The 8453-nt window shown below is 32.4% G+C and overlaps 1 pseudogene; it reads right to left on the bottom strand.

Annotated features, from left to right (window-relative positions):
- Positions 1 to 7384: 7384 nt before the first annotated feature.
- On the bottom strand, positions 7385 to 8038 carry LOC145018166 (dirigent protein 21 pseudogene; annotated as a pseudogene).
- Positions 8039 to 8453: the final 415 nt, after the last annotated feature.

Here is an 8453-nt window from a genome sequence, read left to right as displayed (position 1 = left end):
ATTTATGTTTCCATTGCAACCAGGTGGGTCACGAGAATGTCGACTATCCGATGCTGTGGGTGGAGCAGTATGTGTACCTGCTCTAGTTACTTTGAGGATCACTGATAGTCACGAGGGTAAAATGGATGTTCCCATGGTGAGGAGTCAGACATTGCAGTCACGAGCTGAGGATATCCGAGTTCCGCCAGCTGATGTCACACACATTTTATTTTGAGAATATTAATATGCCGTTTTGCATACCGAGAGCCGTGCTTAGATGATATTCAAGTGATATGGTTTTGGATGTCGATGTGGTAGGCATTGACCACTGTCAGAGCAAGCTTTAAGTGAGATAATACCAACAACTGGTTCGATCTTTGGTGGTATCAGCAAGGAACTCAAGGAATACTCAAGGTGGGCATGTTGGGTTTGAATGCAGGAATTATAGGGATCATTTAGGAATACGAGGCAATTAGGAATTGGTTTGATTGTAGGTGTAAGATTGGTAATTGTCAAGTTCATACCTTCGAAGTGTGGTCAGTTGTAGGTTCGCATGGGAATTACACTAGTGCAAGTAGGTTGTTGAATTGGTTTGTACCCGTTTCGATAGTTGAGATTTTGTTGTTCGTCATTCGATAAGCCGTTAAGGACTTATAGTGGATTTAGTGGAAAGTGCTCGGGAATATTGATCTTTTTATTTTTAAATTTGGAATCCCAATAGATGTCCCAGTACAATAGAAATGGTTGAAGGAACTGAAGAGAATTTCTCAAACAACCCAGAGAAGTTCACATTACTATTGGAGGATGTTGAAAAGCCCTTTACAAAGGATGTCATAAGTATACAAAGTTGTCTGTATTGGTCCAGCTTTGGAACTTGAAGAGTAAGTACGGGGCATCAAATAAGTTCTTTAATGAATTACTACCTTTGATAGAGAGTATGTTACCTGAAGATAATGAAATCGTTAAAAGTATTTATAAGGCAAAGAAAACACTAAAAGCAATGGATTTAGGATATAAAAATATACATGCTTGTATCAACAATTACATTTATACCAAAATAACTATTCTGATTTGAAATTTGTGAGGAATCAAGATGGAAGGTGGACAAGCACTAAAAAAAAGGAGTACTATAATATTCCAGCTAAAGTTTTGTGGTACTTCCACATCATTTCACGCTTTCGACAGCTCTTTAAAATAAAGAGCATTGTAAAGGATCTAATATGGCACAAGCCTGGTTGTCGCAGGAAAGATAACGGTGTACTATATCACCCGACAGACACACCAGCATGGCCTAACACAGATGATAGGTTCCTCGAAATCTTTAATAATGGATGAAATATACGACTTGGCATTTCTACTGATGGGGTTGACATAAACAGAGGAAACAAACATCACAATGGTTGCCCATTTTAACCGTCATTTATAAACTTCCACAGTGGCTGTATATGAAAATAAAGTTCATGATGTTGTCATTACTAATATTCGGTTCGCCATGTAATGATATTGATGTTTATTTAGAACCCTTGATTGATGATCTTCAAGTATTATTTGAAAAGGGGTTGATACATATGATGCATACACTAAAGAGAAGTTCACTTTACGTGCAGTTGTTTTATAGACCATTGATGTGCATTGATTATACCTGACCAATTTTAAATTTATAACCTAACAAACTTAACTAGCTAGAATGCACCTAGGCAATGTACCCAGTCGAATTACAGAATAGTTTAGGTAAGTCGGGTGTCGATTACAGGGAACGATATTTAATTTATAAAATAACTACTAAAAGTTAAACTAAGAAAACAACTAAAATGGGGGGTTTTTTTATCTGATTTTACAAGTTCAGAAAACTTAAATTAAAATAACTAACTAAATACTAAAGTAAACAGCTAGAAAGACAATTCTAAATCAAGAATAAGGATACTTTCGTTTAGCTTCGAATCCCTCCTGTTTCTTATGGTTGATTTCAAGATAATTGATTAATTCCCTTAGTTACCAAATAAAAGTTATTGGTCATCATGGTCAGACATATGCTAGTTAGTCTGACCATGATGACTAGCCTTTGAACCCACTTGATCAGTCATTATGAAGATGTAAAGATCAAAGAACTAGCACTCCTAGTGCCATGATGACTAGTAACTTGGTTTTGGGGTGTTGATGAAGATGTAAAGATAACCTTTGAAACCTTTGAACCCACTTGGCTAGTCTTCATGAAGATGTAAAGATCAAAGAACATGACTAGTCATCATGTCATACTAACAAGCATATTTTAGAGAGAATTACTTTATACAAGAAGGAACTAGCGTTCCAAGTGCCTTAATCTTGATGGTGGATACTTGTAGAGAAGATCATGTTCTTTGATCTTTACATCTTCATCAACACCCCAAAACCAAGTGGGTTCAAAGGCTTCAAAGGTTATCTCTAAAACATCCTATGGTTGTTTTTTATTTCATTCTAACCTCTATAAATGGATCCATGATTGTTTGGTTTTGTTATAAACTCAAAAATAATACTACTATTTTTAAAGCTTCTGTTGTCGGTTTTATGAAAATCAAACTTATATTTTGTATGAAAACCCATCAGTGGTATCAAAGCCATCTTTTATATGTTAGAATGATTTTTTATGTTTGATAATCTTTGGTTTTGGAAAACAAGCATGGATTTTTTTGGTTAAGAAAAAATCTATATTTGTCTTCTTTGGCAACTTCTTGGTTAAAATTATTTATTTTATATATAACCATTTTTCATGCATCTTGGTTATATAAAATTTGCCTTAGAAAAAACAAAGACTTGTTTGTTATAATATTTGATATATATTGTTGTATACAAACATGTCATCTGGAACTTTGTGTTGTGTTTGGTTGATATTTATTTATTCATAAGATGTAATAGATAAATAGATAATTTTTCATTTGTTGAATTGTTGTAAAAAATTAGTTAGACTAGTTGTATTTCTTTTTAAATGTAACAAGATGAATAAATGACCACCTTGAAGATGACTTAACAATTTAAGATCACAATCCCAACCGTAAGCTTCTACTTTTGGTTTTTGGGTTAGTTATAGTGTTAATGGTTTAAGTGTTGAAACTTTCACAACATGAAGATTTGAAGTCATTTTGCAAGCATGAGTTGACTTGGCAAGTGGGAGCTTGAAGACCCTTTTGAAGTGTTCCTTTAGTCATTTAGAAAATACTTAATACTTATTGTGATGACTCACAAAAATTATTAGTAGATATAGCTTGGTTTATACACATTAAAATGCATGCATGTGACGTTTAATTTTATGATATTTTATGTTATGTTTTGTATATTAAAATGAGTTTTACATGTTAAACAACATTTTAACATAATATAATATCATTTGGAGTTTGAGTAAAAAATATTTAAAAGATAACATAAGATGTTTAGGATATTTGTAAAAGCATTTTTACCGTTATCGGTTTATCGGTTAAAAATCGATTTTTGTTGAAAATAATTTTATTGTAAAACTTATAAATACCCAAATTTAAAATATTTGAAATGTTTTAAAAGATTTTTAAACATTATATAAACTTCATGTCTTTATAATAAAAAATAGTGTTTTTATTAAAAAGACTAAAATCGGTTTATAGCGTTATAACGACAGATAATAAAATTAATGATTATGTTTTGCATCAAAACTTAATATATGATATTGGTGTTTTAAACATAATGCCACATGTTGATATTATGTTTTATGCATATTAAATGAGATTTAAAACATAAGTATCATCACCTATGTTCTGGTTTATTAAAATATGATTTTTATTATAAGATGCATAATATTGAGTTTATAAGATAAAATTAGTTTATTCTATAAATTCAGGAAGTCATAAGATTTTGATTTTAAAAGGAGATTTAAAATAGTGATTTTATAACTCATTCAAAACTCCAAGTCTTAAATATAAAACCAAATTTTATTAAGACTTTTACCGGTTCTTAAAACCGATCTACGACTAAACTTTAAAATACCGGAGTTTAGTTTATAATTGATCGCGACTAATGGCAAATAAAATAAAGTTTTATTTGGCACTTGAAGAACCTCATAACAAGTTATATGAATTTTACAAAAGAGTATATGAATTTTTGGATACATGTAATATTCATGAGACTATGTTTTTATAAACTATAAGTGTAAAACATATATAAAACCTTTTCTAAAAAAGGAAACCATTGCCGTCTTTTTGAAGAACACTCGTTATCATTTGTATGGTATTAGTGTCCCAAGGTCACCTGGTCATTAGGATTGGATTATTATGTTGAGGGTAGTTTTGTAGTTTCTAGTTTCTAAAGGGTCACCTTGTCATTGATTAGTTACAATACTACACGTTGTTTCAAGTAGGATGACTTGATCGGAATCTTGTATGATAAAGGTCACCTAAGCATGAGAGGTCTGGGGCATAAATGTGATAAACATGCCAAGTTAAGCAATAGTTGTTTAGAATCCCATAATCTAAGAGTTACATATCGTATGTAATTGATAATCACTACCTACTGAGTTTGATTAAGTTCATGGGATAAAGGTCACCTAACCATTTACTTGTTTCATTACTTGGATCCTAAACTTTAATAAATTAATGTTTTTAAAAAATAATAGAAGGTATTAATTTTTTAAAGACTAAATATTGAAAATACTAAATAAAACTTTGTTAAATTATGTTGATAACTGTTAATAAATTTATGTCCTGCAAAACCTCTCTCTTGTTGAGTTTCAAGAGACAGTAACATTTGATGGTTATAATTTCTATAACTGGTATAATATATTGAGGTTCTAGCTTTAAGAGAAATAGAAATTATATATATATATATATATATATATATATATATATATATATATATATATATATATATATATATATATATTATTGAAAGTTCCTATATGCTAAGCTATCAATTGCCTGCTATAGGGGTGCTATAGCATTTTACGGAGGTCAATAACCGCTATTTTCAGTTAAGCGTTTTTGTTTCGCAGTACCACTATTTGCGGTGCTATTCACTGCTATTTACCGCTATTTCAATAATAACTATAGTGGCGCTATGGGCGCTATTCCATTTCCGATCACATTTTGGGCAATTTGGTTACTTTGTAAATGAAAAAATGGTTTTAATGATCTCACTACACTTTCATTTTAAAAATATCGAACAACTAACATAATTAAAAGCATTCAAAGCAACTACATCTATTGACAAGTCTCTTTCTCTACTCACAACGATTTGAGTTGCTATGGTCGGACTCCATTTATGTTTTTTTTTTGTGAATCGACCCACACCTATGAGGCTACGAATTGGGACTTAGCTCCTTAAATCAACCACGACCTACTAATACGATATTGAACATGTGAAATGCGATTGAACTCAATTTGACATTTTGACACTACCTAGTTTCCATAGTACTATAATAAAATATTAAGTTATGTTTTTATATGACTTTTAGGTTTCATCATATTAATTGTATATAGAGTTGTAGTATTAATACTCAAATATATAAATTCTATATAAATATAATATAATTTAAAAAATCCTCCTCTTTTAAAGAGGTATGACCAAAAATATAAAAATATGGGGGTTACTTGTCACCCTCCATGCTTTGTCTCCCATGCTTCTAAATGCTAGAATTACTTTAGAGTATTTTAATCAAAAAGCCTTACTTTGCATAGACTATATAAGAGATGCATGAGAAACATATAACTTCTGACTCACAAGATCAGACTGTGGGCTATAGCAGGAATCGAGTAGAAAAGAATTTGTTCCAAAAAAGTAACGTGCCGAGAAACATATAACTTCTTACTCACAAGATCATAGCAACGATATCCTTTCTGACTAATCCCATACCCCAAAAATATATAAATAGCAGATTTTGGCCCCAGCTTGTTCCTTTCAACATGAGGACGAAGAACAAAACAAGTACATCCAAAAACTCGTAAAGAAGAGTAGTTTGGTGGATGACCATATAACTTCTCAAAAGGAGATATTTCTAAATTCAATGAAGTAGGGATACGATTAATCACATACACAGCAGTTAGGACTGCTTCTCCCCAAAAGGCACTAGGGACATGCGTAGATAGGAGCAATGAGCGGGCAGTCTCAACAATATGACCATGTTTTTGTTCTGCCACACCGTTTTGCTGAGGTGTGTCAGTACACGAAGACTAAGACTGGTGTATGGTACCATCAGAAGCAAGTAACTGATTGAAATCATTAGAGGTATATTCACCCCCTAAGTCACACCTGAAGCACTTAAACACAGCCGAATGTTGAGTTTTAACGAGAGCTCTAAAATTGCTACAAAGACTTCTAACAAGGTATCAAACCTCAGCTCCGATACCATGAGAACATTGTCATATGATTATATCAAAGAGAAATTACAAGGGTTCTTAGACAAAAGCATGTAGACTACAAGGAATAAAGCGGATATAAATATTAGCTAGACAGAAACACTAATGAGCTAAAGACAAAAAAGAGCCCATAAACAAGCGGGCTAATAATATAGACTAACATTGTGTTTGATTAGGAAGGAGAACGAGGAAATAGATGGCAAAGAAGGGTCAAGAGAAAAAAATTAGGTGAGATTAGAGGGAGAGAAACCAGTGTGTATATTTTAGGTTTTCAAAACGGTGCAACACCATTTTTGATTTTTGGAAAGATTTTGATATTTCTAAAACAATTTTTAGTTTCCAGAATCATTTGGGTTACAAGTTTCAGATTATTGATTTTTTATTTTGCAATTCTGGAGAAGAGCGTACTGGGAGAAGAAGATAAGGAGTGGGTGTGCATATTTCTGGTGGTGCACCATTTTTTGATGATAGTGTCGGCGGTTAAATGTTCAACAAAAGAGGAAATAATATATGTATAGTATTTTAGATTTAAAGTTCGACGGACCCCCAATTTTAGGTAGATTATTTTACAATAATTAAAAACAATGAGAAATGTTAAAAATAAAAGAAAATTAAGATTGAAAATGACATTGTAGTCTATTTATATCACGCATGGGATTAAACGTGTAAATTTAAACTAACAGTGCATGAAGTGTGCAATTTCTAACCAAACGAGTGATACTCTGAGTTAATTATTGAATATGAGGATTGAACGTGAATTTTGGTACCTGGACGATAGACGATTCGTTTAATTACTCTGTAATATTATAAATGACAATTTTCTAAAGTAGAATGCTAGTGTTTTTTTTTTTTTTTTTTATGTGTGGTTACCATGAGTATTAACCTAGTAGGATAATGTTTGAATAAAAGTCAATGTGAAAGAATAATACTTTTCTGAAAAATATAGAGACAACATTATGATAAACGAGAAATAACTAATTCAGCATAAACAAATACACAAATGTACACTCATAAATAAAGAATATAAAAATAAAATTATCATGAACCGAAAACCAGAAATAAGAACATCAATAAGCAAGAATGAAAAGTTAATATCAATAATGAAGGACATAAATATTGTACTCAACAATGGCATCTCGATTGGTCGCATTAAGAAAATAAGTCCGAGCTTCAGCATACCCTCGAGCAAATCGGAAAACACCACTCCCTCCAATCACCGGGAACTCTCTTACCGGCGACATAAGAGGGTTCCGACCCAATATACTCAAAGTGCTTCCATTATACCTTTCTTCATCAAACACATAGTTGTGAACCATCATAAAGCTCATATTATTCAAATCCGCAGATGCATACATCCCTTGAGCTCTTCCCACCCGAGTAGAGTTAGGTTCCGGCCCCACTGTCAAGAGGTTGTCCACCATGATCACCGCCCCAAATCCGGTGGCGGAAGTGTTGGTAATTGGGGCTTCAGCCACCCGAATGGCGGTTGCATTTGGGCCGCCAACCACGTTGTGGTAGAAAAAATGGAGGTGCGTTAGGTTTTGCTTTCCACGTGGCATCGCTGTTCGTCGCAAGCTGGTTGAGAAAGTCTGGGATTTTCCGGCGAGGAGGAGTGAGAGAAGGACGACTATGAAGGTGGTGGCAGCTGTGGAAGTGGAGATGAGATTGTTTGCCATTCAGTTCGATCTTTTAATTTGAGAAATAGCTAGAAAGTGGTGGATTGAGATGTTTTTTCCTTTGCATGGTGCTTGCCTATTTATATATACTTGAAAGTGAAAACTTTTGCAGAATAACTTGTCATAATAAATATTTCTATATATTAATACTTCTATGATGTAAAAATATTGAATAAATCTAAAACCTTGAACTTGATTATAAAAAACTGATTACACGTTTTTTCAGTATATATTTTCTTATGAATAAATCTTCAACCTGAATTTTTTTATACATTTACAAGGGTAAAACTAAATATTATTATACATTCAATTCATCCTTGTAAACTAGGGGCAGAACACGGGATTTAAAAAAGGGGGTTAAATATATATGATACTTGAATTCATTTGAATAATTTTGTTTATAAAACTATAGAGTTGAAGAAGTTTTACGATGCAGTTCATCTTT

This window comes from Lactuca saligna, chromosome 9 (assembly GCF_052625555.1).
Source record: "Lactuca saligna cultivar CGN05327 chromosome 9, ASM5262555v1, whole genome shotgun sequence".
In the NCBI taxonomy this organism is placed as follows: domain Eukaryota; kingdom Viridiplantae; phylum Streptophyta; class Magnoliopsida; order Asterales; family Asteraceae; genus Lactuca; species Lactuca saligna.
The sequence above is the reverse complement of the archived record's forward strand: the minus strand, read 5'-3'. Positions and strand labels throughout refer to the sequence as shown.